We start from the raw sequence: 23,601 nt of genomic DNA on the forward strand, positions 1-23,601 counted from the left end.
GGGTTCTGTCCACTTGTGCAGCCACTTCTGGGCACTCAGGCCACGTTCCACTTCTGGGCTTCCCCTAAACTTAGCAACCTTCCGCTGGCTGTGCCATCTCACTTGGCTCCGTCCCCGTGCTCCCTCCTCCCCTAATCCCAACTCCGGACAATCAATTTCTCCTTTCTTGGCACCTCCAGCACTTTATCCATACCTTTGCCATCACCTTCATCTCACCCTCCCTCCTGTGATAGTCGTTTGTATCCTGTAGTCCCCCCGTATCGGCAGGTTTGCTTCCTGAAGCGTCAGTTACCTGAATTCAGTCAACCTCAGCTCGACAACATTAAAAGGAAAATCCCCCAAAGAAACAATTCGTAAGTTTTAAATCACACGCTGTTCTGAGGAGCGTGAATGGCCCTGGATGTGACGCATCCCTTCGTCCAGCATCTCCACGCTGTGGACGCTCCCTGCCCCTTACTCATCTCGGTTATCAGATCGACTATCATGGTATCACAGGGCTTGTGTTCAAATCACCCTATTTTACTTAATCATGGCCCCAAAACCATTCACATAACCTTTGTTACAGTATATTGTTAGAATTGTGCTCTTTTATTATTAGCGATTATCATTAATCTCTGACTGTGCCTAATTTATAAACTTTATCATAGGTGTGTGTGTATAGGAAAAAATAGAGTATACATGGGGTTCGGTTCTCTCCGTGGTTTCAGGCATCCCCTGGGGTCTTGCATAGTCCCCCTACAAACAAGGGGGGGGGCTCCTGTATTTATTTTGGTCTCTCTTGAGGGCAAATACCCTCAACATACTCATTTCTGCACGTCATGCATTGCCCCTAAGGCATGTGAAACATCTGTGGAACAACTGGATCCCAGGGATCTCACGTATTCACGGCCACTGGGATTATTTCACGCCTGTTAGAAAAGCAGCAGGACGAGAGACTTGCACGTAACTAAAAGAGAGATCTCCCATTCGATCGGGTGGTGGGGAGGTGGGGGTTCCAGACCCTGGGTCACGACCTGGTCTACTCACTTTTCTGACTCCGCACAGAAAACTCACTGCTCACAAGCTGCAACGTTCATTTTCAAGGAAAGAACAGAACAGCTTTCCCATTCTGACACCTCCTCCCGCTCTCCCATCCCACCTTCTGGGAAAACGGCTTCTGGGGATGACTCACTGGTGGGACAGGATGAAAACAGATCCGACAATCTCTGCTAGATACAGAGCAGGGCTGGTGATGGGCTTTGTCCCCAGAGGCTGGAAGCCGTCTCTGCCCAATTTCAGGTTTGATTGGAGCCCTTGGGATAAAGCGGAGGAAGATTAAGAGCCTTCACAGGTGTATATGCTTCTTTTTCAGAGCACCAAATGTCATATTCACTACCTCCTCCCGAGTTCCTAACAGTTCATAAAGTACATGTCATTTTAAGGTTCAAAATGAGAAAAAGAAAAGCTCAAAGAATGACTCTGGAATCTGCTAAGCTTGGCAGAGTTAACATAATAACGCTGCTGAACCCCTGGGAGTATTTCTCCACCCCGATAGGCAGGGCTCCACCTAGGAAAGCATCATGCCGGAGCCCAGCAGAACACTTAGAGCAAATGCCCTGCTGCTCCTTCCTCACAGACATCTCAGCTCCCGACCCACCCAAACGCCCTTCTGGGACGGCCCTGGGCCCATTCCGTGCCTGTGATACCTCTGGAGTATTTCATTTCTTTCTCATCCAAGAGGCTATTTGTTCCATAGAAAGAACTTCTTTTTTCCCCTAGAATCAGGACAGGACAGACAATCAGCTTTTGAAACACCTACGGAGTCTTTCTGCCAGAGGAGGCGAGAAGAGCGCTGGACAGTGCTGTGGGCGTGTGGCTTTGGAGAAGAGAATCAGTTCCCGACAGCCTCAAACAAAGAGCGTATTCCGGGTCAGCCACACAAAGGGCGCGGTGGAGCCATTTCCAGCCTGGCCTCTGCTCATTAGTTAGAACATCCCTGAAATGCTTAAACTCAACTCCCACGCTCCTCGCCCTGTCTCAGCCACACTTTTCTCTAAAGATAAAGCTGAGCACCCAGGGGAAGGAAAAGTAGAAAACATCTGAGGAGCATCTGCCACAGGCCCAGCTCAGAGCTGGAAGCCTGACATTCGTTCAGTGCTCACCAGGACCCTTCAGGGTACATATGGTTATTATCCCATTGTACAGAAGGAGGAACTGAGGAAAGCTCAGAGAGGTTAAGCAACTTGCCCAACATCACACAGCTAGTGATTGACGGATCTAACATTAGAGTCCCAGTCTTTCTACCCCAAAATCCATGCTATGTGTCCTACAGGACAAAGGACCAGACTGAACCGCTCAGCTGTATACTCCTTGAGAACAAGAGCCAAGCCGTAAACATCTCTATATTATCCAGAGCACTCACCAAAGGCCCTCCCATGAGCGATAAAAGAACGAATGACTGAATGCATGAGTGAACAGTTTAATGAAATAAGAGATTTTCCTACTTCCTTCCTGAGGTGGTTTGTAACCAGACGTGTTGATTAAGTTTTATGATAAAGCCAAACGCAGAGTGACACCACTGACCAAGGAATGTTAGCTGTTGCAGCAGACAGAGCAACCCTGGCTCACCATGTGAAGCTCTAAACCTTCTTTGATCTATGCCTTCTTTCTCCATGCCCACCACCAGGCTGGGAAAAAGTGTATTCCTTCTTATGGTTGCCCACATATTTATCTTAACGGAACTAAGTCTCATGTGCCTATCTATGCAACGGATTGGAAAGGGAGCACAGTATCATGGAAATGTCAGAGCTGCTGGAATCCCAGAAAATTACTCAGCCTTTGTGACCCATGAGAGTTTCACATGGGGTAATAATAGCCCCCTCCGTGCCTCACCAGGTAGGAAAGATCAACTTCAAAAATGCAGCCAACGTTAAGCGTGGGTATAACTAAGGTAGACTGCTGACCATCATCCAGAAGTTTTCCTAAAGGGCTATGCCTGACCTCAGTAAGGAGAATTGTGGTAGGCTGAATAATAGCCTCCCAAAGACACCCACCTCCTAATCCCTGGGACCTGTGGTGTTTTTATTGTTGTTGTTGTTGTTTTGTGTGTGGTTTTTTACATGGCAAAAGGGACTTGCAGATGTAATTAAGTTAAGGATCTCGAAATGGGGAGACTATCCTGAGTTGTCTGAGTGGATTCACTGGAATCCCCAAAATCCTTATTACTGAAAGAAGAAGGCAGGAGGGTCGGAGCCAGAGAGAAATTTGAAAATGTTAAGCTGCTGGTTAGGGGCTACAAGCCTAGGAATGCAGGTGGCCTCGAGAAGCTGGAAGAGGCAAGGGAACTGATTCTCCTCTCGGGCCTCCAGAAGGAACACAGCCCTGCTGACACCCTGATTTTCGCTCAGTGAGACCCATTCCAGCTTCTGATCGCCAGAACTGTAAGATAATAAATGTGCATTGTCTCAAGCCACTAAGTTTGTGGTAATTTGTTTCAGCAGCAGTAGGAAACAAACACAATATCCCAGCCCAAGGTCTGGCTCTCACCCTAAATCAGGTATCAGCCCTATCACATGAATCTGTCTCCATCACCCACGCGTTCCAGACTGGGATATCAACCAGAAGGCCAACCTAGCTTATTTGCAAGGAGTAGTCTACAGGTAAGGCAGAATCCCAACCTTGGCATGACCAGCACCTCCTCTCCCATCAGGCAGACCAACCTGGGAGGCCCAGCCATCTTTGGAAGGATGCTAAGGAACACGGGACCAGAGCAAGGAGAGGCAGAGGAGTCACCCCGCTCCCGGGCTCCAGCTCAGAGCCCGCTGCACTCGTGCCCACGGTAGGCACCGCCTTGCCTACTGTGTCTCTTGGCTAGAGACATACTTGAGTCTCTTGGCTAGAACGCCCTCTTTCTGGGGCAGTGTTTGGAAGGCACTCCCAACGTCATCTTCTGAGAAGCTCCTTTCTCTATGCACACTCGGCTGACTAGCACCTTTTAAGAGGGTTAGATGTGTTCTTTCTTTAGGATTATGGCTATTAAATAAGTAGTATTTCTAACGCACTTAGAACGCAGGCTTAGCCAAAAGTAAGCATCAATAAACGTCATTTATTATCATTATTATCGTTATCATTATTATTCATATTCAATCCAGTTCAGTGGGTTGGGGGCACTTTTCTCGCTTCAAGGTGACTTTATTTTCACACTCTGCTCTTTATTCCCTGGTGTTAAATTTCCCAGTTTTCAAGGGAAAGTCTCACCCCTTGTACTGGTTGCACAACAGTGAGTATACAAAGGTCACCTGGGATCATTGTTGGACAATCTGTACGATCCTTTTCAATAAATCAGAAAATGTACGTGAACCTGTGAGTACAGGGCCCGGCATAGAACAGAAACTCAGCAAGTGTTTATAGCCTCGTCCACTCACTCTCCGTTATGGGCTGAACTGCGTCCCCTCTGAATTCATATGTTGAAGTCCTAACCCCAAGTGCCTCAGGAGGTGACTCTATTTTGACATCAAGCCTTTAAAGAGATGATTAGGTAAAAAAACAAAAAACAAAAGGCCGTTAGGCTGAGCCCTGACCCCATCGGACTGGTGTCCTTATAAAAAGAGGAGCTGAGGACACACAAAAGAGGCAGCGAGGATAAGTGCAATCAGAGGGACAGGACCCCATGACACATGAAGAGGTGTCAACAGGGTGGCCGTCTGCAAGCCAAGGAGAGAGGCCCTGGAGGAAGCCAAGCTGCTGGCACCCTGATGTTAGATTCCCAGCTTCCAGACCCGTGAGGACATAAATGTCTGCTGCTGAAGCCGCCCGGTCTGCGATATTTTGTTATGGCCGCCCTAGCAAACTCATACACACCCCTTTCAAGAACACATATATTTTTTTTTTTTTTTTGCATCTCTGCACAACAGAAAGCTGTCTCATGACTTAAAAGATGTCCCCAATCCCTGTGGGCCCGTCCACCTCTGCTTTGGGAAGTAAGGATGCATGTTTTCCCACCGGGACTCAGCTGCTGAGCCCGGCACTCAGGAGAGGGTTTCTCACTTCCTGAGGAAGGAGGTACATTAGCTTCACAATCCCCCCAAGAGTCCAGCATGGAGACTCATGCATCAGAGCCTGCAGAGGAAACACCACACCACTGGCGCCACAAATAAAAAAAAAACAAACAAAAAAAACCCTGCAACATCGCAAATGACAAAAAAAAAAAAAATCGCAACTGACAGATTCGTGACTTCCCTGAGGGAATAAATAGAGAGAACAGATGGGCCCTGAGGCTGGAAAGTTTCATTTAAACCTTAATAAATAATAATTTGATAATGTAATGAATGCAGTAAGGAAAGAATAGCAAACCCACACCAGCAAGCCAAAACAGTTTGCCCGCCCTGGTGTTAACCCAGCGCCATAAGGAGGGGCACAAGGTCACGTGGACAAACGATTTCCCAAGGGATTGGAAGCATCCTTCCTTCCTCAACTGGAAAAGTGTAACACCTTGCGATGGGTATAGAGCAACACAATGCACCCCATTTTCCCCGTGCACCTCTTCAGGACACCTCTCTGGGCACCAGTCCTCTACACGGGCCCAGGTGATTTCCAGGTAAAGGGGTCCCTGGAAACATGCAGGGCACACAGAGCAAGTGTGCTCAGCGCTTAGGGCGGTCTCCCCTGGAGATTGCTTACCCAGCAAATCCAGCCCATTCCCAATCGCTCTGTCCTTGCTCATCTCTGGAGGCCGTCAGTGAAGACATGCCCAGTGGAGGGAACAGAGCACTGGACGAGGAGTCCGAAGGCCTGGATCACACCACACACCAACTAGGAGACCTCAGATGAGTGACTAAGCTTCTCTGCAAAGTGCGAATCATACTGCCTACCTTGCAGGAACTTGTTGTGAAGAGCACACGAGGTCTGCTCTTTAGAAAATGGCAGGCGAAGAATGCATTCAACCTCTGCGAATCTCCCCTTGTGTGTGTGGGAAATAGCATAGCGTGCACAGGGACCCATGAGTGTCTGCTGCATGGATCCTGACTTTCTAGGTTATTCCTGGATAAACGAATGCAGGCTCTCTGGTTTTATGGGCCACCCACACAGTCTCTTTCCCGAGCTCTTACGTAAATAGATGCTTTGGACAATACAGGACTAAGAACAGACAAAAGGTTGGAGAAGATGAGCCCCAGATGCAAACCATCCTAACTGGGACGTCTGGTTTTGTGAAATGACTCAGAGAGACAAAACAAGCAACTAGAAGCAGCAGACAGGATGGAAAGGGAGCCAGAACTGGAGGCATCAGCTCTTCAGCAAGTGTGCTGGCAGAGAGCAAGCACAGGACCGCAGTCCAAATGGCTCGCAAGGCGTAAGGATGGAGCAGAGTCAAGCCGGCTGAAGAAAGTAGAGCCATTATGACGATTCAGACAGGGGACTCAACCCCATGCACCCCTACTTTCCCAGCTGGGTCCCCAGGAAGAATGCCTAAGGGCCCTCTTTGTGAACATCATGACTTAAGCCTTGAGAGGGAGGGAGGGCACCTTGATTATAATATCTCCTCTGAATCAGGCTCTATGCTTGTCTTACCTGCGTGCACAACACCCCTGACCTAAGCGACATACGTCAGTGAAATATGTCTCTAGGACCGGACATAGGAAGCACTTGCCAAATGTGAACTGTATAGCACATACCAGGGACGCAGCCTTTGTGGTCAGACTCCTGGAGTCCACGGACAGGCATTACTTTTAAAACTATGGTTAATTTAAACAGATGCTTTCCTGAAGTGGGTGCAGAAGGGAAGCGAGTGGCAGAGGGGAACTGAACCCCAACTGGGATGAGGACCCACGTGGTCCAAGAGAGCTGAGGTTTTGATCTCATTTGCTTCCATTTTTAAGCCAACTCCTCTCCCTTCCCCTCCAGCTACTGTAGTAGGTGCCCTGTTTGGTTTGCCCTGCTGCTGAGTTCATCTTCAGAAAAAAAAAAAAGACAGTAAAATTATGAAAAAAATATAACAGACGTGAAAGTCAAAGAAATGAGATTCTACACAAGGATTGTGGGTGACTCTAGAAAGCAAATGAGAACAGAAACAGAAATAACAATGAAAAGTTTACGCTGTCACTGGGTCTCAACTTTTGGCGGCATGTTAGGCTCACCGGACAGTTTCCTTAAAAAATTCCATTTCCCAGTCCATTCCCTAGAGTTTCTGGTTTAAATATTCACCAATTTTACCAATAAATTTGGGTCATTTCAAATTCCCTCGCAAATGCAAGGCTTAGAGTAAGCCATACGTACTGTATTACATCAGTTTACAGCAACCAGAACCAGGAGTGGGATTTGTCACTTCCTAATAAATTCAGGGAGGTCAGCAAGCGGCCCGGACTTCAGCACGAGAACAAATGAACTGCTCATCACGGCTTTGAACTCCCATCTCAAATGACAGAGTACCTTAGGCACAGCTTACCTTCCTTCTTCCCTCATCCACTTTAGCCATTTAGTCTCTCCCTGGAAGCGAAGGCATTGTCAAATTAGGAAAAGATTGATCTTTGAAAAGATAGCTTTCACCACTGGGAAGAAAGAGCTTATTCCCCCCAGAAACGCCAACCCTTTGCTCTTTGCAAGGATATGCTCCGTGCCAGCATTTTATGTATGGATTTTGGACCCCGCCTTCCTTTCAAAAGTGGAGCCACTTGGCCGGGCATCCTGCAGAGGTTTCCATCTGCTGCCGGCCAGACAGAAGCTGGGGATTAGGAGTAAAAGCCGGGAGCCCCAAGCGGATCAGCCCGAGTGCCCACACCCCCAGGCCAGGCTTCCTGCAGAGAGCTCATCAGCCAGGGCAGAACAGAGTGAGGCGCCACACAGAGCTGAGGGAGGAGCCGTAAGAGGAGCCTGTGGGGGAAGGAAGTAGATGCATAGTGTTTGTCAACCTGGCAAGCGAGTGAAGCGTAACAATGTGACGATGATGATGATGATGATGATGATGATGGTAGCACTCCCCAGAACTGCTCTGGTTCAGACTGGCCCCCCTGAAGCTGGTGGCTCCTGTGTATGCTGTTTTGGGGTGCCCAGTCGTGAGCCAGACGTGACGATCAAAGGAGCAGTCTCACACACGTTTGTGTCCTTCCACAATGCCAGCCTTTATTAGACTAAAGCTACGGATCTAGTCCTACGGACTCGGATTCCCACAGACATTAACCAAGGCTCTGGCCAGACGATGGCCTCCAATAGTCGAGGGATAGTGGTTTCACACGAGAGGGTCGCACAGGTTTGCAAGCGATAGGGCTAGGCCAGGTGAACTGAGTCTTAGGAAAGAAGGATGAGAGAGTCCGGTGTTCAGCGAGAGCCCCTTCGGAGCTGGGTTGCATAGCGTCGGGCGTCAGGCCGGGCTGGCGAGACTGTCAGGAGGCGAGGCTTCAAGTGCTGTTTCTGGAATGAGTGCAGCCGTGGTCGTCAGCTGTCAGTTGAGGCCTGAGCGAGGAGCCATCAGAGAGCTCTGATTTTATGCTGAGAGTGGGTGCGGCGCCCCCATCTGCAGTTCGGAAGAGCCATCCACATGGTCACACTCCACCCTGGGCCTCGAGTTATCCAGTTCGGGCGTTAACTGGGTATGCCTTTCACGGCGTGACTGTCACTTTGTGACTGAGGGAGCTGTCAGAGTTATTAGTCCATTTTGTGCTCACAATTAAAACTCTATATAGGGCCCCGTTCATTCTCAGTGGACCACCTTAGCGCTGAGGGGCCTCTGAGAGAAGGAACCCTGGACCCCAGTTCAGCTCTACCAGCTGCCGAGGCAGCAGGCCACTTCTTCAGGTACATGTCTTCCTGTGGTGATTCGGCTACTGTGTGGGCAGCTCTGGGCCTTCTGCTTCTCCCCTAAGCTTTATGTTTCCCGTGTGGAGCCGTCTGGACCTTCCTAAACCCTCAGTGAGTGGAACAGAAACACGTGCTTTTCGTCCCTTAGTGCTGTACAACCATCCGTCTTTTCCTGATGGTATCCGCTACTCCATTAAGCCTCCTGCTCGCCAAAATGTCCAGACCAGAAGTCGGCACCAAGCTCTATGTCTTCATCTGTCCCAAAGTCCAGGGGACATGTCAAGCCCTCCTCAGAGCTCTCGTGCATAGTCCACTCCACTAATACCACAGGGGAGTGGAGTGTCTGCTGGCTTGCAGGTGAGCAAACACTCGGCCAGGCTGCAAGCGACCGCAACACCCCCTGCTTTCAAGCTTTCCCACGTCTACCCAAGGGAGTCTCTCAGAGTCCCTTCACTTGATTTTGTGGGGAGCAAGTACTTCCTACAGGCCAAGAAGCCAAAGATTCTGCTTTTCCTTTCCGTCTCTATGCTGACATCGACCTGGGGGCTTAGAGCTGAGGGCTCCAAGGCCAGCTCGGCTACCTCTTAAAAACCCACGAGGGAACCCTGTGATTTGTGGCTCACTTTAAAAAGCAGAGTGCCGGAGCCTTCGTATTTTCAGATTTGTACTATGAACGCCCATTCGGGGACAATAGAAAAGTCCCACTCGACATCCTGTCACACTAAGTTACCTTGCTTTGGTGGATCCAATTATTAACTCCAATTCTTCTCCCTTGTGTAATATTACAATCCACATTCTCAGTCATGTAAACTTGCAGTGTTTTCCATGGTGAGAGGAATATACTTTCCCACCTCATTGATGTTGGGCGTGGCCATGTGAGTGACTTTGGGCAATGATATTAGCAAGCCTGATGTGCACAGAGGTTTTAAATGTGCTTGTACAGGTTGGCATCCTCGTACCAAAAGTATCTGACACTCATCATTTGCCAGGAGATGAACATATCCTTAGTAGCTGCTAGTAGCACCCTATTGGCTGGATGAGAGACAGGTGGAGCAAACCTGAACCTGACCTGCAGCATGAAGAAGAATCTCTCCAGCTGACCGTCAAACTCATGAGTAAGATAAGTAACGTGTGTTGTGGGAGCCACTGAGATGCCTGGGGCCATTTGTTACGCAGCATTATTAGTATGCAGTAATAGCTGACTCATCCATTCGCTACAGGCCAAACGTTTTGTTGAACACGATATTATCTCACTTAATTTATTTCTCTTAACAACTGTACGGATAGAGCACTACTACTCTTATGCTTGTTTTACAAATACGGAAACTGAGGCACAGAGCATTTAAGCACAATTAGTAAGTGAAGGAGATAAGCTTCCAACCCAATAACCTGACTCCAGAGCCTCCACCATGGAGCATAAAACAGAAGGAGAGAAAGGTATATATAACTCTGTGTTCTTCTAAGTCTATACTCTGACATTGACCTTGGGCTCAAAGTCACATGGTTGCTTAGGAGCTTCCTATCAGCATAAGTCTCACCAGATCCCAAGGACTGCGGCCATTTTTCTAGCTCTGTCAGTGTGTGCAAAGAGAATGAGACAGGCCGCCCTTCCAGAATACATGACCCTCCCCTGAACTTCAAGGAGGGGAAGTCCCACGGGGAATTCTACCCGAGGAACAAGCTTGCCTTTGTGAAGTGCAGTCATCCAACGATCAGCGCAGCACTGCACCGCACACAGCTTTCTCTGCCTGTTCTTAGGCTAAGCAAATAAATATCGCTGGATTTTTCTCCTGAATAGTATATTATTATTACACAATTGCCAGCTGCTGGGATTATACACGTAACCTGATAATAGCAAAGCAATATGCTGTCCGGTGTGCAAACACCACCACGCAAAACAACGCAGCCTCGGGTGCCAGTTCTCCTTCAGAGCCTGCAAACAGAAGCAGAACAAATCCAGGCCACCCACTCTCTCCCGCTTTGGGGAGAACAGAGTAGCAGGCTGTTTGGTCCTGAGATGGATTTTCAGTCTTCAACTTCTCAAAATGTTCTATGCACAGGGAGAATGCACAGTCACGTTCTTTGGCAGAATAACGCATCAACGTGATTCATTCAGTGACACACTTTTTTCTTTAACCAAAGTTGGTGCCCCTGACGGGCCGCAATGGGGCTGACCGATCTTTAATTATACACAAGCCAGCGATTCTGAGAACAAACATCATGTCTTCTTTACTTACCACTAACCCCAATGCCTAGCTCCGAGGGCAGTCAGTACATACTTGTTAAATAAAAACATGTAACAGGGATTTAAAGGGGAGTGGGGAATCGATCTTTGAATTTTGAATATTTTTACTCCTCAAATGCAAGAGTAGGGCAAGTCAGGACAGGATTATGAAAATGAGAACCCCTTAGGGAAGGGAATATGGAGACACAGCCAGAACCTAAGTCTGTGACACTCACCAACAAAGCGAATGCTTCGTGGTCTTGGTTTCAGCACGAGAAGCTCAGTGTGTGTGGTGGACATTTGTGGGCTTTGCCCGCCCAGCAACCATGCCCCCTTCTTTAGCTAACAAGACCTCCATCTTCCTTTGAGGAATTCCCCTTCCCTCAGTCCACGTGGGACTCATAGTTGGGGTGGTCTCAGGTGTGGGTCTGTGACCCGAACTGAGCCAGGCAGATTCTCTCATCCCAGAAGGTGAATCTTAAGCTGAGCACACAAATCCAGAAAGTGGTTGAAGGACTCAGTCCCTTTGGGGGTGTTTCTAAATAGCCCATCTGTTAGCAAGGGAGCAGGCAGGACTTTTCACAGACAGACTGGAGACGTCCCCAGAAGACAATACAGAACTGACACCAGCCCTCAAGCACTCCCACTGACCCCCTGTTTTTGTTCTTTCAGCCAAACTCCTTTCCCTGAACCCTGCATTGGAGAACTCCAATCTGCTAACAGGGGTTCTAATGGGCCCCAAGAAATAAGTCACCTCCCCCTTGGGGCGAGGTGGGGAGACCTCAGTCTCTCCCTCCACAGTATTAAGGGGCTGGGCTTCAATAACCACAAAGGAGCCCCATGTGTTGGATCCATAGAAATTGAGCCCTGGAAGGGCTGGGTCTTGGCAACACAAAGCTGGCATTGTCAGAGCCCGCGTGGCTTGGAGTTTAAAACACTTAATCCCCCAGCTGGACAACTCGGACAAAGAGGATTAACGCTCAGATGAGAGCCATCGTCCAAATATAGAGCAATCCAAGCACAACATTAGAAATGGGAAGCTCCCGCACCTCCTCTGGCAAGCTCTTGCTCTCTGACCCTTTGGGTGAGCTGATGGATGAACCTGCCGGCACCCCAAGGTCAAGGGGTTAGACCCTCTCCACGTTCCTCCCCCACCTTTCTCAGTTTCCCAATCCAGAGTTATAGCATTTCTCCTTTGAAATATGCAGGTTTGTTTAAGAAACTCCGAGGCTGGTACATAGCCAACCACGGAGCACCTCCTGTGTGCCAGGGCGTGTGTTAGACATCAGAGCTACGGTGGTCCAGAAGAAGACATGGTCCCAGTTCCCAGGGAGCATTCAGTCCGGGGAGAAGGCACCAACAGAGTGCCACGTACCCTGCTAACAAGCACTAAACACCCATGATCTTCTCAGTAAATGCCCCTCAAGAACTCCAGAATGATCTTATTATGACCATTTTACAGATGTGGAAACTAACGCCACCGTGCAAACAGGAGGCCACCAGTCCTGCGACGTGAGGGCTGGAGCCGAGCATAGCTTCTCTGCCAGCAGTCGGCCACCAGCACCAAAAGGAGGACACAAAGCAAGTCACCATCACAGGGAGTGAGAGGAGACCTTGGCTCAGCACCCCACCCTGTCCCCATGCTGCCTCTGCCCATTTCTAACCCACCTCTTCATCATTCTACTTGAGCTTATTTTTCCTAACTTCAATTTTTAATCGACTGCTTCTACATGGCTTTTCTATAGCTTCCCTTTACTTAAAGCTTTATTCTGATGCTTTAATTATAAAGTGTTTGCTTTTACTCCATGGACCATGGGTGGGATGCGTTCATCAGTCATCGTCGGGGAAGGACTAGAACTGAGTCCCGTGCACCTTCCACGGCCAAGGTCAGAAACTCCTGACATTGCTCTGACCTCTCCAGCCGCATTCCCTGGCCCAGCACTCTGCCCAGAGCAGGCCACCCCACAAGGCCACGTCCTCTCCCCAGAGCTGCCTGCGTGCCAGCTGGGCTCCATTCCTCGGGGCCATCTGCTGTACCCCAGATCAGGCGAGAGGCCACCGTCAGATTCCGTGCGTGGCAGGAGAGCAGGGGCCGCAGACTAGCAAAGGGCAGCCTTCAGAGCACGTGGCCTTGGGGAGCCGACAGGGGAAATCCCACAGGATGCTTCAGAGCAAGCTGTTTAGGAGCCTACCCAGGCTCTCACCTGCCAGGGAAAATGAGCCGTGGATTTCTAAGCATAAGAAAGAAGACCCAGGCCCCATTTTCCAGTTCCCTCTTAATCTCTCCCCTCAGATGACCTTAGGTTGCTGCGGCACTGATTTGGGCTCTGGTCCTCTCTCTATCATTAACTTCCTGTAGGACCTTCACGAAGTTCCTTCTCTAGACTCAGCTCCCTCCTCTGCTTAGTAAGGAATTTAGATTCCTGCTTTGTAAGGTCCCTTCAGCTCTGGAGCACTGAGACCCTATAGTTCAAATAAATGCCTCCCTTGCCTTGAACTTATTCTGGAACTGAAAAAAGAAACCTGCCCATGAAATATTGATTAAAACAAAACCTGCACACTCAGGAGTAGTGATGGCTGGTGCATTTATACAGGGACATGTTCTGTTCCTTCTCCTTGGCAATATTCATTTGCAGGTTTCTGTCATGGAAGACCTTGAAAACTCACTGTCCCTGCTTGGGTGAGTTTTAGGAGCCCAGAGCTCCTGCCAACATAAGTGTTATCTGGGGCTGATACAGGAAGCGGCTCCCAGCTTGAACAGCCCGACCTCCAGACCCAGACATCTGTGACTCAGGAAGGCCCCAGCGGTCTGGCAAAATGACCTGCCCTTGCACCTATGCAGAGCTGGACGCGAAAGGAAGGAGGTTGTGCGTCCACTTCTCCAGGGGTACTTTTGCCTGTGATTTGTTTTCTCTGAGCCTCAGATTTCCCATCTATAAAATGGAAACGAGAGAAAGGCTATAGCCTATACGATCTAGCTCCTACAAGAAGTGCAGTTCAACTCTGCTGCTGAGGGATGACAGTCACCAGTTAAGGGAGAATTTTCAATTGTCTTTTGGGAGCAGAAAGTTAATGCTACTCTCTCCGCTGCCACTCACGACAGAAGCAAGCTCTCATTACTGAAGGGAACAGGAAGTGGGTCGAGCAGGAGTTTCTATAGGTAAACAGGAAGACGTGTTACGGCCATAGACTTTTGAGTGGTGAGCTGAAGGAGGGGATCCGTGGTGTGGGTCTTTATTGCTAGAGCAGGAGGCACTGTTGGGTGAGACATAATCAATGGTCAGGTTAGCAAGGGAGCTTTGGCTTTGCTGCTGATACATCGGGCAGCTCCAAGGCAATGGTGCGTGTATGGTCCTGGATCTAGAGGAGACCAGGATGGCAGCCAAGGCATGGAGGTGGGAGGCACAGAAACCATTAGCTGCCGGGTACCTAGTAGGTGCTGAAGACTTAGCTCATCACGGTCACGTCCACTCTCATTTCTTGCCCAGGCCAGTGAGGAATAACTAGAAAGAGGCTTGGGCAGTAGAGCAACCACAACAGTATTTCCTCATTCATGTGTCTAATAAATACCTATTGTGTACTTATTGTGTGCCTGGAACAGGGAGAACAGTAGACTCTTGCAGGAGAACACACAATGGGGCAAACTGACTCAGAAATTTCCACATGGAATTCCAATGAACTATGGGACATTGCAGAGCTGAACTAGTGGGGTGAGCTTACGGCAGAGAATAGAAGGTTGGTTTTCCTCTGCGGCGCCTCAGGCATCTCCAGCCCATGAGGCTGTTTATCATCCACTTGTCTGATTTTAGACATCATGGGTCCCGTGCAAATCATCTTCTCAATAGCACTGGGGACATTAAATGGCAGGTGCTCAATTCTCTCTTCACACAGAATTTTTAAGTCCCTCAGCAGGTATGGTGAGCCCTTAGTTGACATTTAGACATTTAGAACATATTTCCAAGTCCAGGAGCATAAAGGGAACTGAAGAATACTTGAGTATTATTACTACCACCAGCACCACCAGCACCACCAGCACCACCACCACCACCATCATCATTTTACAACTGAAGAAACCAAGGCTCAGAGAAGTTAAACAACTTGCTCATGTTCCCCCAGCTAGAAAGTAAGGACGCGTGAGTACAAACCCAGTCCCACTGCAAACGAAACTCACACTCACCATATTCAGCCACACCATGGGGAGAAAATGACCAGCACCTTGAGTCAGACTGAAGTCACTCCAGCCTTCCCCTTTTCCTCTAGGGCTACTGCCTACTTCTCTCCTTTTATAAACAGGAGCACATTATGCAGGATGCTGTCGATACGGGATTTTTTTCGGGCAAGCTGGTGACACTCTTTCACTTGGCATAAAATCAATTTAAATAAATTTCTCCCTTTTTCAAGATGCTTCCCTGCTCCTGCTCCATCTTACATGAAGAGCAGTATAATAATAACCCAAGAACATCACACCCCTGAATTTTAGCCACCTCTCTCTGGAGGATTTTGCCTCCTTTTTGAAAGTATGAGCTATTTTTTGGGGTTTCCACTTGTTTCTCTTTCTTACTTGTCATCACACATTGCTCTCTATAAGATGTAAGCGATTGGAGCCTCCACATGTAAAGTCTGTTTTTAGAGAACTAGGTCCCCAATAAGCCTCCCAGGAGACCTGGGAAAGAAAGAGATTAACCTCAGGGAGTTACAGTTCCAGATCCACCAAAACAAAGACTTACAGTCACCTCCAGTGAGTAAATGGTTCCATTCATTCATTCATTCAATAAATATTCACTGAGCACATACTACGTGCCAGGCAATACTCTGGGTGCTGGTGACACAGCAGTAACTTGGCCCATTTGAAGGGACAAATAACATGTTAATGATACACAAGTGTATATCTCCTTCGTGATTTCTTGCTTCCACACTAGACTCATATGTACAACTATCTACTTAACATATCCCATTGGATGGCCCATCGAACCCCATAACGATGCCTTCTCCACCTCAGTAAAGGGAAACGCCTTCCTGTGGCTCAGGTCTAATTATGTGGCATCATCCTTGACTCCTTTCTTTCTTTCACACCCTACATCTAAGCCATCAGTAAGTCCTATCTGCTCTATCATAAAATATATCCAGAATTTGGCCACTTCTCACCATCTCTGCCACTATCCGTCCTGGTCCAAACCACCATCATTCTTCACGTGGATCATTGCTGTAGCCTGGCTGACCTTCCTGCATTCACCCTGGACCCTCTGGAGCCTATTCTAAGGTCTAAAGCTCAAGTGATCACCATAAAACATAAATCAGATAATGACACCCTGGGCTCAAAATTCTCCAATGGCTTCCTAGCTCACTTAGAGTAACGGCCCAAGTCCATACTAGTCCCTACAAGGCTCAGTATTACCTAGATGCGTGCTGTTTGTCTGAGCTCATCTTCTACCATGCTCCCCCTCCCTGGGTTCCTTCTACATGAGTCTCTTTGCTGTCCCCAGAACCGGCCAGTACTCTGTTGCTTAAGGCCCTTTGCACTTGTTTCCCCTGCCTGGAAGGATCTTTCCCCAGATAACCATTCTATAAAATGCCCATCCCCTACTCTACCCTACTTCCCTACCCCCACTCAACCAGGCCTTCCCCATCCTCCTTTTCCTGCAGGATGTTCTTTCATCACCTGATAGTACACATTTGCTTCTTTACTTACATATTATTTGTCCCCTCCAACTAAAATGAATGCTTCATGACAATGGATCACATTGTTTTTACTGTTGGATCCCCTGGCACACAGAGAACACTCAATAAATATTTAGTGAATGAATCACTACCTAACCATATATATGTCGAAAGTAGGTCAGCCATGGAAAGACAGAAAAAAAAAAAAGAACAGAAAAAGAGCAAGTTGCAGGCATTGCCCATTCAAGCAGAGTCCAGGAGAAAAGGAGGCTTAGTCAAGGGGACTTGAAATACTAAAGTCCCTACGGTAGATTGATTGTAAAGCTACCCCCACTTCTCCCCCTCCCAGGATCCCCTCTTTGTAACGTGGCTCCTCCCTCCCTCGCTCTGGGCTGGCCTTGTGACTGACTCTTGTCAACAGGCAAGGATGGAGTGCCAGTGTGCCAGTGGCAAGCTTAGGCCTCCAGGGGCCATGCAAGTGTCCGCTCTCCCGTAGGCTCCTGCCCTTCACGTGAACACACTGGGCTCGTCTGTCATCCCACCTGAGGTCATCCTAGAGCAGCCAGCCCTCCGCCTCACCATCAGCAGACCAAATCCACATGAGCAAGCCCCACGGAGATCAACCCAGCACAGCCCAGGTCTGCAGAACCGCCCAGCCAATGCACAGTCATGAGAAAAAAAATAAAGGGCTACTGTCTTAAGCCACGAAGCTTTGGGGTGCTTTGTTTGATAGTCCCACCGGCCAGACGGGCCCTAATGCACATGATTGGTCCTTAGGGGAGACATGTAAGCTGCTTTGTTCTGAGTATGTGCTCATCAAGGAAAGCGTCTCCTTGTGATTTAGCTCTCATGGAGGGGGGGGGGGAGGGAAGGAGTGCGGTTCTACAGGAAGAAGACACACTAGCCATGCCACACAGGGTCTCAGCCACTGCAAATCAATAGACTGGCATATAGGTGAGCGAGGTCCCTGGGATGTGGCCCAGAGACACAGATCCGACCTCTCCAGCAGCAAGAATGAAAGCCAGACCTCGGATCAGGGAAATTCACAGAGGTAAATGTCGCCTTCTAAGGTGACTCAGGGGACATGCAGCCAGCCACCCTGACCGTGACCCAGTCTCACCACATCCTAGTTCACAGACTTTGACAAAGTTTTCTGGCATCCAGCCCTGTTTCTGTCCATGAAACGCACACTAGTAGCCTTATTGCACCCAGGTGACGGGGTCTGTCCTGTGGAATGGGGCTCTCATGTCCCAAAATCATGTTCTCCAGAGGAACCAAAAGGGACAGAAGAGCAAACTGATCTTCATATTAAGCCTCCAGGATGAAAGCTTCGAATAAATTCACAGCACAGTGTTATGCAAATGCATTCCACGGCACACCAAAGGTCTGTACGTTTCCAGGGGATTCCAACACCTTTCCATAACCATAGAAACTATTATTGTTCTCCAAGAAAAAAAAAGAATAATAACTAGCAAGGACAATACCTGCAGGGCTATTTGATAAAGGCGACCCTTTCTTTCATTGCAGGGGAAAGGAAACCAACATATTACGAAGGCTCAAAAGAAACATAAATACAGTTCTTGATCTGGATGAAAGCTATCCGAACAGTGTTTTCTTCAGTCTCCCTGATTCTTGCCCTTCCCATCGCCTTGTAAAGACGGTGCCTCTGCTTGCTACATTCGTTTATCTGATTGACCACAGGAAGCTATGTCTACCAACCAAGCTTCTAAACGTACAGTGTAGGATTTCAGCCAATTCCTCAGACAAGAGCTCAAGACATAAATCTTAGTGACAAATGTAAATCATAAGAGAAAATGCCCCTGTGACCTGGGCATGGTACCCCTCTGACTTTCCTACTTTGGGTCCCCTCACTCACTCCCACAGCCCCCTTGGGCTCCTCTCTCTGGTTTTCCTATGAACATACCTCTGTCCTGCTTTGGGGTTTTTATAGGTGCTGTTACTCTGCCCAGAATGCTCTCCCTCAGACATAGGCCTGGCTCGCTCCCTCACTTTCCCAGGGATCTGGCCAAATGTCACTTATCAGCAAAGCTTTCTCTGACCAAGCTGCATAAAAAAATAATCCTTTCCCTGCCCTCTGGCAGCACTCCCCATTCCTTTTACCGTACTTTATTGTTCTTCATTGCAATGCACCACTGGCTGATACACTATCTAGTTACTTATTTATTTGTCCATTAACACACACACGCACGCACGTACATGTTAAGCCCTTTGAGGGGTTTTATTTAGTACATTTCCATATTACTCACCCATAGAGCAGTACCGAACACGTAGTAGGTACTCAGTGAATGAACTGCCAGTTATTTCTTGAGCACCAACTTGTGCCAAGTAATTTATATCCGACAAGCATTTCACAGTGAAGAGATAATGTTAAGCGCCTACTACGTCAATATTATAACTCTGTTGTTATCTCTCCATTTGACAGCTCAGCAAACCGAAGCTGAAGGAAAGGCTAAGTCACTTGCCCAAGACACTCACCTCGGTCCATTTGAACATGAAAGCCCACGTTTCTTGCCATGCACCAGTCTGCTTTTCAAGTACCTTAATGATGGTTTACGTGATAAAAGTACATGCCATATACAGCTCTGGCAAATACGCAGAACACCAAAGCTCTTTGTTTTATCGTTTTTCATCACTCACCACAGCTTTTGTCCAGGAAGAAACACCCATGAGCCTGGATGTTCATCTCCCAGAAAAGACTGGAAGTAACAGCTTTAGCTTTCCTTTATTCCCCCTCCAACCCCCCCCCCCCCCCCCCATTGAGAGACAATCACCATCAGAGCTTTCCTTTTGAACTGGGCTGGGACAAGCAAACCACAGGTCAGGGACCGAAGGGGGAAGAAAGCAGAAGTTCAACTGCTCTGAGAATCCCTCAGAATTTTCCAGAATCCCTGCTTTGGGGAAGTACTGCTTCAAAACCTTCCTGGACTGGAACTTAGGAGAACAATCCATTAAAAAAAAAAAATAGCCTGACCTGCATTGGATGCATTCCTCTTCTGGTGTCAGCCTGTGCCTGTGTCTACTGGGGTCTGGTCACGTACTACCAGCGCCAGCCCTTTTGTGACCTGTTAAGCTGTCCCCATCCAATGGTGGTGACGTTGATGGGGTGGGAGAAGGATATGGGTCACTCACAGACTAAGGGACCAAGAGAGGGACCCAGTCCCTACTGAAATCGATGCCACACCTCAGGTATGATGGCTTCATTTAAAAAATAATCCCTGCCACAATTCATTCCTCCTCCATCTCTGTTCCCACCACGGTTTTTTCACACCTGCATTACTGAACTTATCACACTTCATTATTACAGGTGTTTCTCCCACACCAGGTGTGAGCTGCCGGGGAGCCTGGTCTGTGTTTTTGTCATCTCTGCAACCCCAAGGATTAATCTGGCCTCTGACACATACTAGGTGCCCAGGGTGGATTTGCTGACTCAAGAAAGATGCAGACTGAGCCTGCACTGTATCTGCTGCCTGGGCTGGAGCAAACAGGACAAGTCTGGAAAGGGCAGGAAGCAGAAACATACCAAAGACCAGTGCAGACCAGAGGCCCACTCATGCTGGTGACAATGCCCAATTCTCCCCCAAACACACACACACACACACACACACACACACACACACACACACACACGCCCCTCATCCCTCACCTGCCACTCCCTGAACCTCAAATCCACCCACATTTATCTCCTGAACAGGCTTTTACAAAAGGAGCACGCATCCCCCAGTGCCCCACGCCACCCACCGGGGCCACTCTTATCGGAGCCCAAGACAGCGACATTAAGTTACCTTGAAACGGCGCATCTGTGATTTCTGGTGGAAGGATCGTGTTTCAGCAGCCGGGCTGAACCCTGGACAGACGAGATATCTAACACCGGGCTGCGGAAGAAACAGCAGTGCCTCGCTCCTCCCTGGCTAAACGCATTTGCTCACCCATCCCTGCAGAGCAAATCATGTTCCTTTCCTTGCGCTAAAATCCATCTATAAACAAATCCTGTGTCCCTAAGAAACCGCTCCCACGCCCGTGGAGGGCGCCCTCCACACACAGAAACGCACACTCACAAACCCCAACCCGGAGTCACCAGGTGTAAGCGTGTTTCCCATCTGTTTCTCAAGAACAGACCAACAACAACAACAACAAAATCGAATCCCACAGGAATAGAATTGAAAGTAAAAGCGGTGGCTACGACGCTGAGGGAAACGGAGCTACCAATGTCCGCAGCATAAGTTGCAAAACTACGTAGGGAACTAACAGTTCCAACGGGGTTTTAAAAACAGCCCTTGGGGACGCCACCTTCGGGGAAGCGCGCAGCCCTGGGCGGCGGGCAACTCCTCGCTTTTCTGCGCCCGCTTTCCAAGACTTCCCCTTGCCTTTTGTGCCACTGACGACCAACATTCAGAGGTACCCGCTGCACGTTCCAGCACCAGCAGGAGAGCCTGGGAGCCCCCAGTCCGCGCCCCGAGCGCAGTCCCCTACCTGGGTGGGAAATCCGTGGGCGGCCGCTCCCGGGTGAGGACCGAGCAGCGGCCACCCCAGGCGATCCCGGCGGAGGCAGGAGCCCGCGGGTGTCACACCTGCATCACCGAGCCCACGCTGCCGCCGCCGGCCCTGGCGCAGCGCGCTGCGCGCCCCCGCCGCCCGGAGCACCGAGGGTGGGAGGCTCCTGGGTCCCCTAACCAGTCGCTAACCCGCTCTCTACTCGGCCTGGGCATTAAAGATGTTCGCTGTGGGCAGCTCTTCATTTCTAAATCCCCTTCTGATTCCAGGCAGAGTGTTTGGGATCGTTCGGTGGGGAGGGGACCCAGTGGGACCCCAGGCTATCTGGATTTGCAGACCAATAAATATTAAACTTTTTATTCTTGTTTCGAATTCGTACCCAATTGATTGTTTGGATTGGCGCTCTCTACCCAGCCTGGGGCGAGGGGATTGCCATTCACCATCTCCAAACTAGGACATGTCAGAGGGTAGGACTCAAATACCCGGAAGGGGAATCCTCTGAGAGTCCCACCCCCAAAGTACTTTAGCTCATGGGTGTAATTAAATCGCTGCCCTTGTTACCCCACAAGGGAACTGAAAATAACCTACTTGGCAAGTGGGGGGAAGGAGGAGGCCGAGGTAGGCTTGATGCATTAAACAAAGCCCTCCACAGGTCTCCCTCTTTCCCACCCCACCTCATTTCCACCCACAAAAGAGGACAGTCCATTCACCTGAAAAGTCACCTGAAAGGCTCTTCTCAGGAGCGAGGCAGTGCCCTAGGAGGCAGTGAGAAGCAATGAAACGGCACTGAAAATTCGGAGGTGAAATCAAACAACATAATGGCCTCCTCTAGGGTCTGGCCCTGCATTCCTTTTCCCATAGTGCTGAGATGGAGCCCAGGCCTAACGGCCCCTTCCGTCCTCCCCACCCAGCACAAGCCTCCATCACAAGGCCTGCAGCCCCACCTCCTCACTATCTGTACAGTCAGCGCACGGCTGGCAGCTCCCCTGTTTCTTCCCTGCTTCTGGCCCCATCATCTGTCACTGGGATGATGGCAAGGGCTTCAACGGCTCAGCCTCCTAGGCACGTTTCTTAAAATGTACATGTGGTCTTGACCCTTTGCTCCCTAAATCCATACACTGCCTTCCCAAAGCCCTCAGAGAAGCCAAAACTCTCTTCACCGGTCTCATCAGGTCACCAAAGGGCAGGCCCCTGCTGAACCCCACAGCCTCCCCTCCATCCCCATCTCTCCCCATGTACTCCAGCCATACCAAACTTTTAATTCCTTGCACATGCCTCCGTCTCTCACCTCCAGGCCTTTGCATAGACTGTTCCCATACATGCAATGGTCTCTTCCTCCCAGTCGTTTTATCCCTGCCGAATGCCTAACGGTTCTCAGTTGAGACATCTCATCCTCCAGGAATTCTCCCCTCATCCCTACACTAACTGAGTTCTCCCTGCTCCACGTGCCTAGAGCCACCACTCTTTTCTCTGCCACCACCCCCAACACATGTCACTAAACTTAGTTGCCTAATGTCTATCCTCCTTACTAGAATGTCAGTTGTCAAAAAGCATGTCTCTTTTGTTTGCCACACGTGCCACAGGGCACACAGCATATAGTGTCTGCTCAATCTCTATGAGTACACCCCCATCTAGATCAAGATATAGATCCATTCTGGCATCCAGAGGGTTTTTTTAATGTTCCTTCCCAGGCAATGACCACTCATCCCCTAGATGTAATCACTACACTCACATCTTTCAGCATCAGTTAGTATTGCCCGTTCTCACACGAGCACTGGCATGGACATGCAAGTATATATTCATTTGTGCATGGTTTCTTTTACTCAAAGTAATATCTACCATGTTTCCCCCAAAATAAGACCTAGCCAGACCGAAACACGGTATGAGACTCACTTCATTCACATTAGTACACATATTGGTGGGTAATTATTTATTGCTGCATAGTATTCCATTGGCTGAACGTAACACAATTTATTCATCTCTTTCCTGGAGGCAGACATTCCGGTTGCCTCCAGTTTTTAACTGTTATGAATAAAGCCACTGTGAATGTATGATAGACATATGCACCTTTTTTTTTAAATTGGGGAAGGGGTACAGGACTTGACTGGGGAACAGTGTGTACTTCCAGGACTTTTTTCCAAGTCAAGTTGTTGTCCTTTCAGTCTTAGTTGTGGAGGGTGCAGCTCAGCGCCAGGTCCAGTTGCCCGTTGCTAGTTGCAGGGGGCGCAGCCCACCATCCCCTGCGGGAGTCCAACCGGCAGCCCTGTGATCGAGAGGACGTGCTCCAACCAACAGAGCCATCTGGGAGGCAGCTCAGCTCAAGGTGCCGTGTTCAATCTTAGTTGCAGGGGGCGCTGCCCACCATCCCTTGCCGGACTCGAGGAATTGAACTGGCAACCTTGTGGTTGAGAGCCCACTGGCCCATGTGGGAATCGAAC

The 23,601-nt window shown here is 49.2% G+C and overlaps 1 protein-coding gene across 8 annotated transcripts in view; it reads right to left on the bottom strand.

Annotated features, from left to right (window-relative positions):
- SV2B (synaptic vesicle glycoprotein 2B) overlaps nucleotides 1–21,306 on the bottom strand; it is a 101,048-nt gene extending 79,742 nt beyond the window's left edge. The window contains exons 1-2 of one of the 8 annotated variants that reach the window (XM_074318264.2): nucleotides 21,143–21,286; nucleotides 1,172–1,292 (exon numbers count right to left, since the gene is read on the bottom strand). The gene's annotated coding sequence lies outside the window, so the exon portion shown is untranslated. Of the gene's footprint in view, nucleotides 1–1,138; nucleotides 1,293–19,147; nucleotides 19,366–19,643; nucleotides 19,739–20,454; nucleotides 21,115–21,142 lie in introns of those variants that run through there. The other 7 variants (XM_019726697.3, XM_019726698.3, XM_019726699.3 and 4 more) reach the window with 7 other exon arrangements.
- Nucleotides 21,307–23,601: the final 2,295 nt, after the last annotated feature.

The sequence above is a fragment of the Rhinolophus sinicus genome, chromosome 13 (genome assembly GCF_057876585.1).
Source record: "Rhinolophus sinicus isolate RSI-liver-muscle chromosome 13, RSI-T2T, whole genome shotgun sequence".
NCBI lineage: Eukaryota > Metazoa > Chordata > Mammalia > Chiroptera > Rhinolophidae > Rhinolophus > Rhinolophus sinicus.